Genomic DNA, 10532 nt, shown 5'->3' on the forward strand with positions numbered 1-10532 from the left:
CTGAACAGACATTTCTCAAAAGAAGACATACAAATGGCCAACACATATATGAAAAAAAATTTTCAATATCAGTAATCATGGAAATGCAAATCAAACCCACAATGAGTTATCATCTCATACCAGTTAGGGTGGTTATTATCAAAAAGACAAAAAAATAACAAATGCTGGTGAGGATGCAGAGAAAAGGGGACTCTTATACATTATTGGTAGGAATGCAAACTAGTACAGCCACTATGGAGAACAGTATGTGTGTAGTCCTGTTAAGTAAGCAACAATGAGGAGGGGTCCCAGCTGGGGAGGACCCAGGTGAGGAAGAACAATGAACAACTGTTCTGAGACATAGCTAATCAAACAACCTGAGGGCACAATGACTTCTATGGGCACAATGACTTCTTTCACAGGTAGCCCCCTCCAGCACCACCCTATAAAACTTCCCTTCAGCCCCTGCCTCTTTGCAGACAGTGCCTTCACTGCTGTGCTGCCCATTACAACCTTGCAACATGTTTTCATACCTTCTCTAATAAATCTGCCTTTCTTTCCTATGACTGTCTTGGTAAATACATTTGCTGCCGGTGACATTGGCCCTAGCTAGTCACTACACACAACATTTTGGTGATCCAAAAGGGGATTGCTTGGGGACCTCTCCCCTACTCTCTCCCTTGCCTCTCCTCCAACTCCACTATCTCAGTGAACAGCATCCAAGTTTGGAGACAGCTGAAGGTCCTGGCCAGGGCTGCTCCCTGTGGACCAGAAGGTCCTGGTGAGAAGTCACCACCCAATCAGAGTTTGCTTTCCTTTTCAGTTTTCAACTGAAACAAACTCTAGTATCCCTCTGGTGACTTATGACAACTGACCAGGGCCACTTCCTGGTGTGGCCTGAAGGCCAGGGGCTGAAGAGTTTTGTCTGCCTTGCCCGGGAGAGAGGAAAACCCTCTCCTACCTTTTCTGGTCAAAAGTCCCTCTATGTGTCACAATTGGCACACATGGTTTGGGGAACTCAGACCCACCTCTTTCTCACTCTAAATTCTCCCCATGAAGACAGGCAAACCTCCTGCTCTGGATGTTCCCAAACTAGGTGAGCTCAAGCAACCTCAGAGCAGTGAGTCTCCCCATTCCCCTCCCCTCTCCCCATACCTGAACCGATCATCCGGTGCAAGGCCCCAGTGCAGAGAAGTCTTTCTGATAGCTGGGATGCCCTTTAGAAAGTGCACCCAAGTCCATCAGTGGATGTGAGTGGAACGCTTTTCCTCAGCGAGAAGCCCCAAGAGAAAGCAGTTTGTGTCCACAGCGGACATTAGCCCCCAGAGGTTGGCTCATCATTTTCCAGTCCCACCATGGGACAAATCCCATCTGTTCCTTCAGACTCACCTCTGCATTGCATCCTAAAACATTGAGACAAATTTAACCCTCAGACTCTCAAAAAGAAACATCTACCTTTCTTGTGTAATACAGCGTGGTCCCTATGCAAAAAAAAATCCTCAATTTAGCCTCCTCGGTCTTTTATAACCAAGGGCAGAATGAGGAGGACAGGGCTAAGGAGAAAGAAAAATGCAGGGACAAAACGCAGGCTCAATTGTTGGCTGATTTAGAAGCCCTCAGCTCCCTCCAGGTTGCCCTAAGGACACTCCTCCAGGTAAGTGCCCTCAGTGCAGATGGCCAGGCCACTGGAAGGCAAACTGCCCCAATGGGATACATGGGAAAAAGCCCCGCACAGCTTGTACCCTCTGCCACAAGCTCAGCTGCTGAAAATGGGACTGTCCTGAGGGCTGAAAGGCCCTGAGGACAGAATTCTAGCCCCTGATGGCCTTAAACTGAAGTGGGCTCTCTGCCCCCGCTGAATTCCAAATCACAGCAAAACAAAGCCAAGGGTGACTCTGGAGGTGGCAAGTAAAATTATCAATTTCCCCTTGAGTTCAAGAGCTGCCTGTCATAGAGATGCCTCCTCTACCCCTTTCTGGAAATACCTTTTGCTTATATGGTAAAAATCTGGAAAATCACTATCTGGAGTTTAACAGGCTTTTAGATTCAGTCACCATTGGAACTGAGTACACCATTAAAAGGAAAAGGCTAAATTAAAAGAAGCATGCGTAATAATAACATGGCTAGTCCTAGAAAGTTCTCTTGAGCAGTTAAAATCCTTTGCAAGCTTGCAAATGCTCTAAACTCCTCCTAGAAAAAAACAACAGCAGTCACCTTGCACTATAGTTCACTAGTCCCCAATCTTTCTGGCACCGGGGACAATTTTTCCCTATGGAAAACAATTTTTTCATGGAAGACAATTTTTCCACAGACCAGGGAGGGTGGGTGATGATTTAGGGATGAAACTGTTCCACCTCAGATCACCAGGCATTAGATTCTCCTAAGAAGCATGAAACCTAGATCCCTCGCATGTGCAGTTCACAATAGGGTTCATGCTCCCGTGAGAATCTAATACCCTTGCTGATCTGAAAAGAGGCAGAGCTCAGGCAGTAATGCTTGCTTGTCTGCCCCCCACTTACCTCCTGCTGAGCGGTTCGGTTCCTAACAGGCCATGGACCAGTGCCAGTCTACTGCCCAGGGGTTGGGGACCCCTGCTGTAGCTCAACTGCTAAAGCTTTGCCCTCTCACAGTGGTGCCCTGGGTTCAATTCCTGGCTCCAAAAGTGAGTCTTTTGTGGTTTAATCATTTATTGATTCTTTTCCCCTCCATGGACAGCTCCTAATTTCCTGTCTTGAAATTTTCTTTTCTCTGAGTTACCTTTGGGGCAATTCTAGATCTTGTAAATTGCTTACCACCTCTTTGGAGACACCTTGTGTGTCCCTGTTTAAGTTATCCCCTTACTTAAGGTTTATTAATTTCACATAGGAGGTTACCTTTAGGTAAAGATTCAAAAGCCAGAAATATTGGCCATTTGTCCTGGCTAAAATCTGGTAATAAAAGATTTTTATAGGATTTTTATTTTGAGAACTCCATAGTCAGAAATCAACTTAATTAAAGATGATATTTGGGCTGTATGTATACAGATATTGTTTTAAAAGCCCCTGCTGGCCAGGCACAGTGGCTCATGCCTATAATCCTAGCACTTTGAGAGGCCAAGGTGGACAGATCGCTTGAGCCCAGGAGTTTCAGACCAGCCTGAGCAACTTGGTGAAACCCTATCTGTACAAAAAAAAAAATACAAAAATTAGCTGGATGTAGTGGCAGGCACCTGTAGTCCTAGCTACTCAAGAGGCTGAAGTGGGAGGATCACTTGAGCCCAGGAGACTGAGGCTGCAGCGAGTTGTGATCGCACCACTGCATTCCAACCTGACGACAGAGCGAGACTCCATCTAAACAAACAAAAAGCCCCTGCTTTCCCTCTAAGAACTACTCAGTCAATGGAATTTTGTCTTGATTTTCCATTTCTGTCTGTCTGTGTATTTATATGTGTTGTATGTATAGTATTTATATAAAAGAGCTCTAATTAATTGGTTTAAAGAAACTAAAATCAAACATTTTATCAGAAAAAATTGAAACTTTAATCTCTTTTAGGTCACGTGACTCTAATGATTTTTAAAAATAAAGACAGTGTAAATAACATAAAAAATAAAGACAGTGTAAGTAAAGAATGTGTTTTGGTGGGAGGTTATAAGAAGGCGTGTGAATATGGTTTCTGTTAAAGAGAACGTAATTTTGTCTAGCTCAGAGGGTTTTAACTATTGGCCTCACCTAAAAGAGTAATGGGACAGCTGGGCATGGTGGCTCATGCCTGTCATCCCAGAACTTTGGGAGGCTGAGGTGGGGAGATCACTTGAGGTTAGGAGTTCCAGACCAGCCTGGCCAACATGGCAAAACCCCGTCTCTACTAAAAATACAAAAATTAATCAGGTGTGGTGGTGAGTGCCTGTAATCCCAGCTACTTGGGAGGCTGAGGCAGGAGAATCACTTGAACTCGGGAGGCGGAGGTTGCAGTGAGTCGAGATTGTGCCACTGCATGCCAGCCTAGGTGACAGAGTGAGACTCTGTCTCAAAAAAAAAAAAAAAAAAAAAGAGTAATGTGACAAAACTGATGGTTTAAGCAAGTTGAAAAGGGTTTGTGAAGGGTTAATCTCGTGAAAAGCTCTGTGGGTATAAGCAGGTTGGCTAAGATTTAAAGGGGATTACTTAGTTTTTCCATAGGTCGAACACTGAAATAAAAGCACACTGATGTAGGGCCAGAATCCGGGCCCGTGTGTCTGAATAATGGTTTTCTAGAGAATTTATTTGTTTAAACAGAAAATTGTAAAGAATTATGAGAGGTTTGTGGATGTTTTACCTTATGGTCAAACTATGATTGTATAGATTTGTTTATAAGGTTTTAGTAAGAATTGGATTTAACATTAATAATATACTAATGCAAAGGTGAAATTTTGCTTTCTCTCATAAACAAGATTTTTGCATAATATTTTAAAATAATGAGAGATTTTTGTTTACCTTTTAATAAACAACAGAAAAAGGAGGAGAGAGGAGATAGATTCGGTTGGCATCATGCTGTCTTTATTGCGACCTGCTTGGAAAGTTGACTCTCCCCTCTATCAGCAAGTAAAGATTTTTGCCTTTTAGAAATTTTGGAGTTATCATTTTGGCTACATAAATGACTTGTAGTGACTCTATACTAATCTTCTCTGAGCAACTCTCCTCCATATCCTGTTGGGTAATGAGAACAAGTGGCACCCCCTCCCTCCAAAAAATCCATACCCCTTTATATTATTTAAGGGACCAATTACCAATCTCCCACCAGTCCCTGGTAATATACAAATACCCCACACCCCTTTGGGGCAAAAATATCCTTTCCAAGATGGGTGCCTACTTAATGTTTACCCAACTTGTGAATTCATCTTTCCCTCTAATACCCCTGTTTCTCCCAGGAAAGCTACCTAAATCTTTAACCAATAGCTTCAACCTAGATAGTCCTATCTCGGGGGTTTAAAAATAGCCCACACTTATACAGACACACCCTAGCAAGAAATTTAACCTAGCAATCTCTTGAGGGGGGATAACCTCCTGATATGTGGCCCCTTCACAGAATTCGCACAGCAACATGCAGTATAACCCTTAACTTCCTAACAAAAGGAAAATATTTTTTGTCTAATTCAAAGGTTACTTAAAGGTTACATACACGCCGGACGTGGTAACTCACGCCTGTAATCCCAGCACTTTGGAAGGCCAAGACATGCAGATCACCTGTGGTTCAGGAGTTCAAGATCAGCCCAGCCAACATGGCAAAGCCCTGTCTCTACTAAAAAAATACAAAAATTAGCTGGGTGTGGTGGCACACACCTGTAGTCCCACCTACTTGGGAGGCTGAGGCAGGAGAATCGCTTGAACCCACGAGGTGGAGACTGTAGCGAGCCAAGATTTTGCCACTGCACTCCAGCCTGGATGATACAGTGAGACTCCATCTCAAAAAAAAAAAAAAAAAAAAAAAAAAGGTTATATATAAAACAAGGTAAAAGGAATGAGGAAATAAGAGGGACATAAAGAATGTTATAAAGGTGAAGGCCAGGTGTGGTGGCTCACGCCTGTAATCTTAGCACTTTGGGAGGCCAAGGTGGTGGATCACTTGAGGTCAGGAGTTCAAGACCAGCCTGGCCAACAGGGTGAAACTCCGTCTCTACTAAAAATGCAAACATTAGCCAGGCATAGTGGCATGTGCCTGTAGTCCCAGCTACTTGGGAGGCTGAGGCACAAGAATCACTTGAACTCAGGAAGCAGAGGTTACAGTGAGCCGAGATCGCACCACTGCACTCCAGCCTGGGAGATAGAATGAGACCCTGTCTTAAAAAAATAAAAATAAAAATAAGAAAACAAAAAAGAAGAAGAAAGTTATAAAGGTGAAGAGGTATTTTTGATAACGAGAGTTATAAGGAAAGAAATTTTATATAAGAACGGATCTTGTGTGGTAAATTCTTGTCATAAAGTAAAATGACTGATTGTTAAGAGGGAAGTTTAGGACAAGTCAGAAAGTCCAAGCCTATCATAGATAGTCATGACCGGTGTAAGTCATGAGAAAATTCATGAAAGAAATTTATAAAAGGAATGTTGTATGTAATTAAGATATAATAGTCTGTCTAAAATTGGTTCCCTATGCTGTGTTTAAATTCAAACACTTTTTCATCAAGTAACTTCCAGGTTATCTAAATGGGTTTTCAATAAGGAAAAATAGTCAGACTGCAAAAGGTTTTTCTTCATCTTTTCAGTAACTGGCTTAAGAAATAAAATTGTGTCTACTAGAATTCAGCAGTTTCACCTTCAAATGATGCTGTGAATGGGATATCAGTCTCTCCACAATGATGCCTGCTACCTTTACGAGTCTCCCCAGAATTCAGCTGGACACCAGTTTTGCCTTGACATGCTCCCCCTCTCTGATGAGACCCTTCCTCCAGCAAAATCCAATATCCTAGGTCCCACAATCCAGGATGGATCTCTTGACAGATCAACAATCCTAGGTAGGGAGAACTCTATGCCCCTGGTCAGCAGGAAGCAGTTGGAAGATGAGACCTCTGCCCAATGCCAAAGATTTGTCATTGTTGTTCTGCCAGGGGTGGAATGTAGAGTCCTGATAAGTAAGCAACAATGAGGAAGGGGCCCCAAGTTGGGGAGGGTTAGTGGGGGTGGGGAAGAACAATGAACGATTGTTTTGAGAGATAGCTAATCAAACAACCCAAGGGCACAGTGACCTCTGTGGGCACAGTGACCTCGTTCCACAGATAGCCCCCTCCAGCACGACCCTATTAAACTTCTCTCTAGTCCCTGCCTCTTTGCAGACAGCCCTTTCCCTGCTGTCCTGCCAGCAACCTTGCAATGTATTTTCACACCGTCTGTAATAAATCTGCCTTTCTTTACTTATGACTGTCTTGATAAATACCTTTACCACCCATGACACCAGCCCTGGCTAGTCGCCACCCAAGACAATATGGAAGTCCCTCAAAAAACTACAAATAAAACTACTATATGATCTAGCAATCCCACCACTGGGCATTTATCCAAAGAAAAGGAAATCAGTATACTGAAGAGACATCTGCACTCCCATGTTTATTGCAGCACTTATTACAATAGCCAAGACATAGAATCAATCTAGGTGTCCAACAATAGATAAATGGGTAAAGAAAATGTGATATATGTACACAATGAAATATTATTTGGGCCTTAAAAAGAATGAAATCCTGTGATTCACAGTAACATAGATGGACACTGGAAGACATTCTGTAAAGTGAGATAAGCCAGGAACAGAAACTTAAACACTGAATGTACTCACTCCTACGTGGAAGCTAAAAATATTGATCTCATAGAAGTAAAAAGTAGAACAGAGGATACTAGAGGGGAAGGGACATAGGGAGAGATTTGTCAAAGGAAATAAAATTACAGCTAGGTAGGAAGAATAAGTTCTAGTGTCCTATACCACTTTAAGATGGCTATGGTTAACAATGATATATAGTTTCAAAGAGGTAGAAGGAGGATATTGAGTGTTCCTAACACAAATAAATGAAAAAAAAGTTTGAGAAGATGGATATGCTAATTAGCCTGATCCTATCACTATACATTGTATGTATCACAACACCCCTGTGCACCCCATAAATATGTGTAATTATTATGTGTCAATTTTTTAAAGTTACTAAACAGTGTAGGGGAATTATCCTCCTTGGCAGTTACTACAGAAAAGAAATCTTCAGAAAAGAGACATGCTACAATGAGACTACCATACAAGATGTGAAAGTTACCCCCCAAATTACAACATCATGAGACAAAGTAAGGGAGAGCTGCTGTCTCTCAGTGTTTGTCCCTAGTAAGGACAACTAACCCTGAGCAAACGGACAACTGCACAGCCTTCTTTTACTCACAGAGTGTTGTCCACCTGCAGAGCCGAGTCCTCTCAATCTATCTGCACACTGCTGTGCACTTCTAGGCTCTCAGATGTTTTTAGGTCTACAAGTCCATATAACCACTCTAAGCCATGCGTCTTAAAATATGCCCTCATTTTCCATTGTTAAGCCATTGAATACAGACTGGTAGGTCACGTGGCTTCTGTAACACAGTCTAGGTCACATCGGTTAATGCTCTACGCGAATGGGACACTGGAGGTCCTTACTCCTGCTCTCTTCTCCAGAGTAGGTTATACCTAAACCATCCTGCATCAGCCTTTCCCAAGGTCAGGGCTGTGCTGAGGGTATAACAAGCATGGACAGTAGCCTAGCTTTCTTGGGAGATTTAAGTCTCGGGCTTCTAAAGGTTAAATATTGGTTTGTCTATAATGGGGAGAAGAAAAACAGTGGTATAACTATGTAAAATGATGGATATATTAATCTGCTTCACCATAGTAAACTTTTTACTATCTACATGCATCCCACAACATCATGTTGTATACCTTAAATATACACAATAAAATTTGTTTAAAAATAAAATTAAAAACTGTCTTCTAAAAAGAAAAACAATGAAGAAAGAGCTCTGCTGTGAGCTCAAGAACAGCCAGTCACAGCTCCACCTAAACCCATGAGTGACTTAAAAGCTGAAGCCTTGTCATCATCATTGTCACGTACTCTTATTATGATGAAACTTTGCTCCTCTTTTTGCTGAGGAGATTCACCTAAGTTACTCTACATGACAGTAACTGAAACAGCACCCATTAGACTACTTTATGACATCCCCCTGCAGAGAGCAAGAGTTCTGCAATCGCAGCTTCACAATCCTGAGAGACTACCAATTCAACCAGCCTTCAGGACTGGCACACTTCTGTGTGAGAAAAGTTCAAAAAATGGCTTAAGAAATTCAAAGCAACTGCTTACCCAAGATGAAGAGCACCCAGGGGAGGCAATGCACTGAAATCTCCCCACAGCTGCAGTCCCCAAGCTCAACTGAAAGACTGCTGCGAGCACTCTAGGTTAGGCTCAGAGCAAACCAAACACGTGCCTTCTGAAGTGGTTGCAGAGATGCAAACAGGAACCTCTAAATCAAGGTTCTCATTTCAGTCATCTGGCCCATTACCCAATTGTTATGTATACTTTCATTCTAAAAAGAGGTGACAAATTCAACCTACTGAGGGGAACCTCACACTCAGACCTCTTCAGGTGCCATCTCCCCTTTTAGATGACAAGCCCTCTGAGGGTAGGAGCTTGAATGGCACCAGGAAAATAGGTGCTGAGAAAGAAATCCGTTTCATGCAAACAAAATACAATAAATGTAATATTAATACAAAACATTCTGTGTTAAAGATACCGCAACCTCTTTTATTTTTCCTCTCAAAACAGAGGTGCAACCTCGCCAGGCAATCACCCAATCCCTGCTTCCAAAGATACGCCTGCCCAGTCCTCCAACTCACCACGTAGACATGAAAGTTTCCTCTGGCCATGAGATATCAGCATTTCCAGAATACAGGCAGCCACTGATTCCCATAGAGAACCTCTTGGGTGACTTGGACATCCTAGATTAGAACTCAAGGTTTCTTCACTTCAAGATACCTCTCAGTCTTAGTCACCACTTCGAAATAGGTGTTCTCAATGTACGCACCTTCAACCTTGGCTAGATTGGCTTGACCTAGGCATGGGCAGACTCATGGAACTTGTCCTGTATCATCTGAAAAGCTGTCAAACGTTTGCTCCCAAGCACTACGCTGCATGGTCCTTGAGAAGTGATGTGCTAGAGAGCCAGCAATCTCCACAGCATAAATATTCCCATCATAGCCTATTTCAAGCTACCAACAGTTTAACAACTGGCTTGCAAAATTCCTAAAAAACTTAATACAGGTTGAGTATCCCTTATCCAATATGCTTGGGACCAGAAATGTTTCAGATTTCATATTTTTTTCAGATTTTAGAATATTTGCCAAATATATACAAGTTGAACGTCCCTAGTCTGAAAATCCAAAATGCTCCAATAAGCATTTCTTTGGAGCATCATGTTGGCACTCAAAGTTACAGATTTTGGAGTTGAAATAGCAACCACTCTTTTGTATTTTCAGATTAGGGGTACTCAGCCTGTAATCAGCTCTTGCTATGTAAGCCGGTTCCAGCACACCACGGAATCTCTGCAGGTTCTTGCGGGGGTACAGCTCCGACATGACTGGTTGCACGATGCTGAAAACCACTGTTAAATCAAGTTTAGCCTAAAGCTGCCTCCTTACATATTTTAAGTTTGGCCTAAAGGTTTCTCTGTACATCATGAACTATAACGTAAATGGAATAGTATACGGACTCTAGTCTACTCTTGTGCCAGTCACTGAGTTTGGCCAATCGAAGATGGCCAATGATTCAAACTATTCAAATAAGGCAAACACCGAGCTGTAACCAATCCGGCTATTTCTGTACCTCACTTCTGTTTTCCGTACATGACTTTCTTTTGCTGTCCATAAATCTTCCACCACGTGGCTGTGCTGGAGTCTCTGAGCCTACTCTGGCTCAGGAGACTGCCTGATTCATGAATCATTCTGTGCTCAATTAAACTCTTTTAAATTTAATTCAGCTTTTAATACCACAAACCCCCATCTTTTTCACATGACAACTCCCACCTTTTATGTAGATATGCACACACCAAAAGGTAGC

At 42.4% G+C, this 10532-nt stretch overlaps 2 protein-coding genes across 4 annotated transcripts in view; one reads left to right on the plus strand and one right to left on the minus strand.

The window, feature by feature from the left end:
- Nucleotides 1–8869, minus strand: part of JAML (junction adhesion molecule like) — a 34231-nt gene extending 25362 nt beyond the window's left edge. The window contains exon 1 of one of the 3 annotated variants that reach the window (XM_508787.8): nt 8781–8869. The gene's annotated coding sequence lies outside the window, so the exon portion shown is untranslated. The remainder of the gene's footprint in view (nt 1–8780) is intronic. The other 2 variants (XM_003313331.7, XM_063784564.1) reach the window with 2 other exon arrangements.
- The window catches only part of CD3E (CD3 epsilon subunit of T-cell receptor complex), a 541795-nt gene that overhangs the window by 441892 nt on the left and 89371 nt on the right, over nt 1–10532 (plus strand). The gene's annotated exons all lie outside the window — the stretch shown is intronic.

Source organism: Pan troglodytes, chromosome 9 (genome assembly GCF_028858775.2).
Source record: "Pan troglodytes isolate AG18354 chromosome 9, NHGRI_mPanTro3-v2.0_pri, whole genome shotgun sequence".
Classification (NCBI taxonomy): domain Eukaryota; kingdom Metazoa; phylum Chordata; class Mammalia; order Primates; family Hominidae; genus Pan; species Pan troglodytes.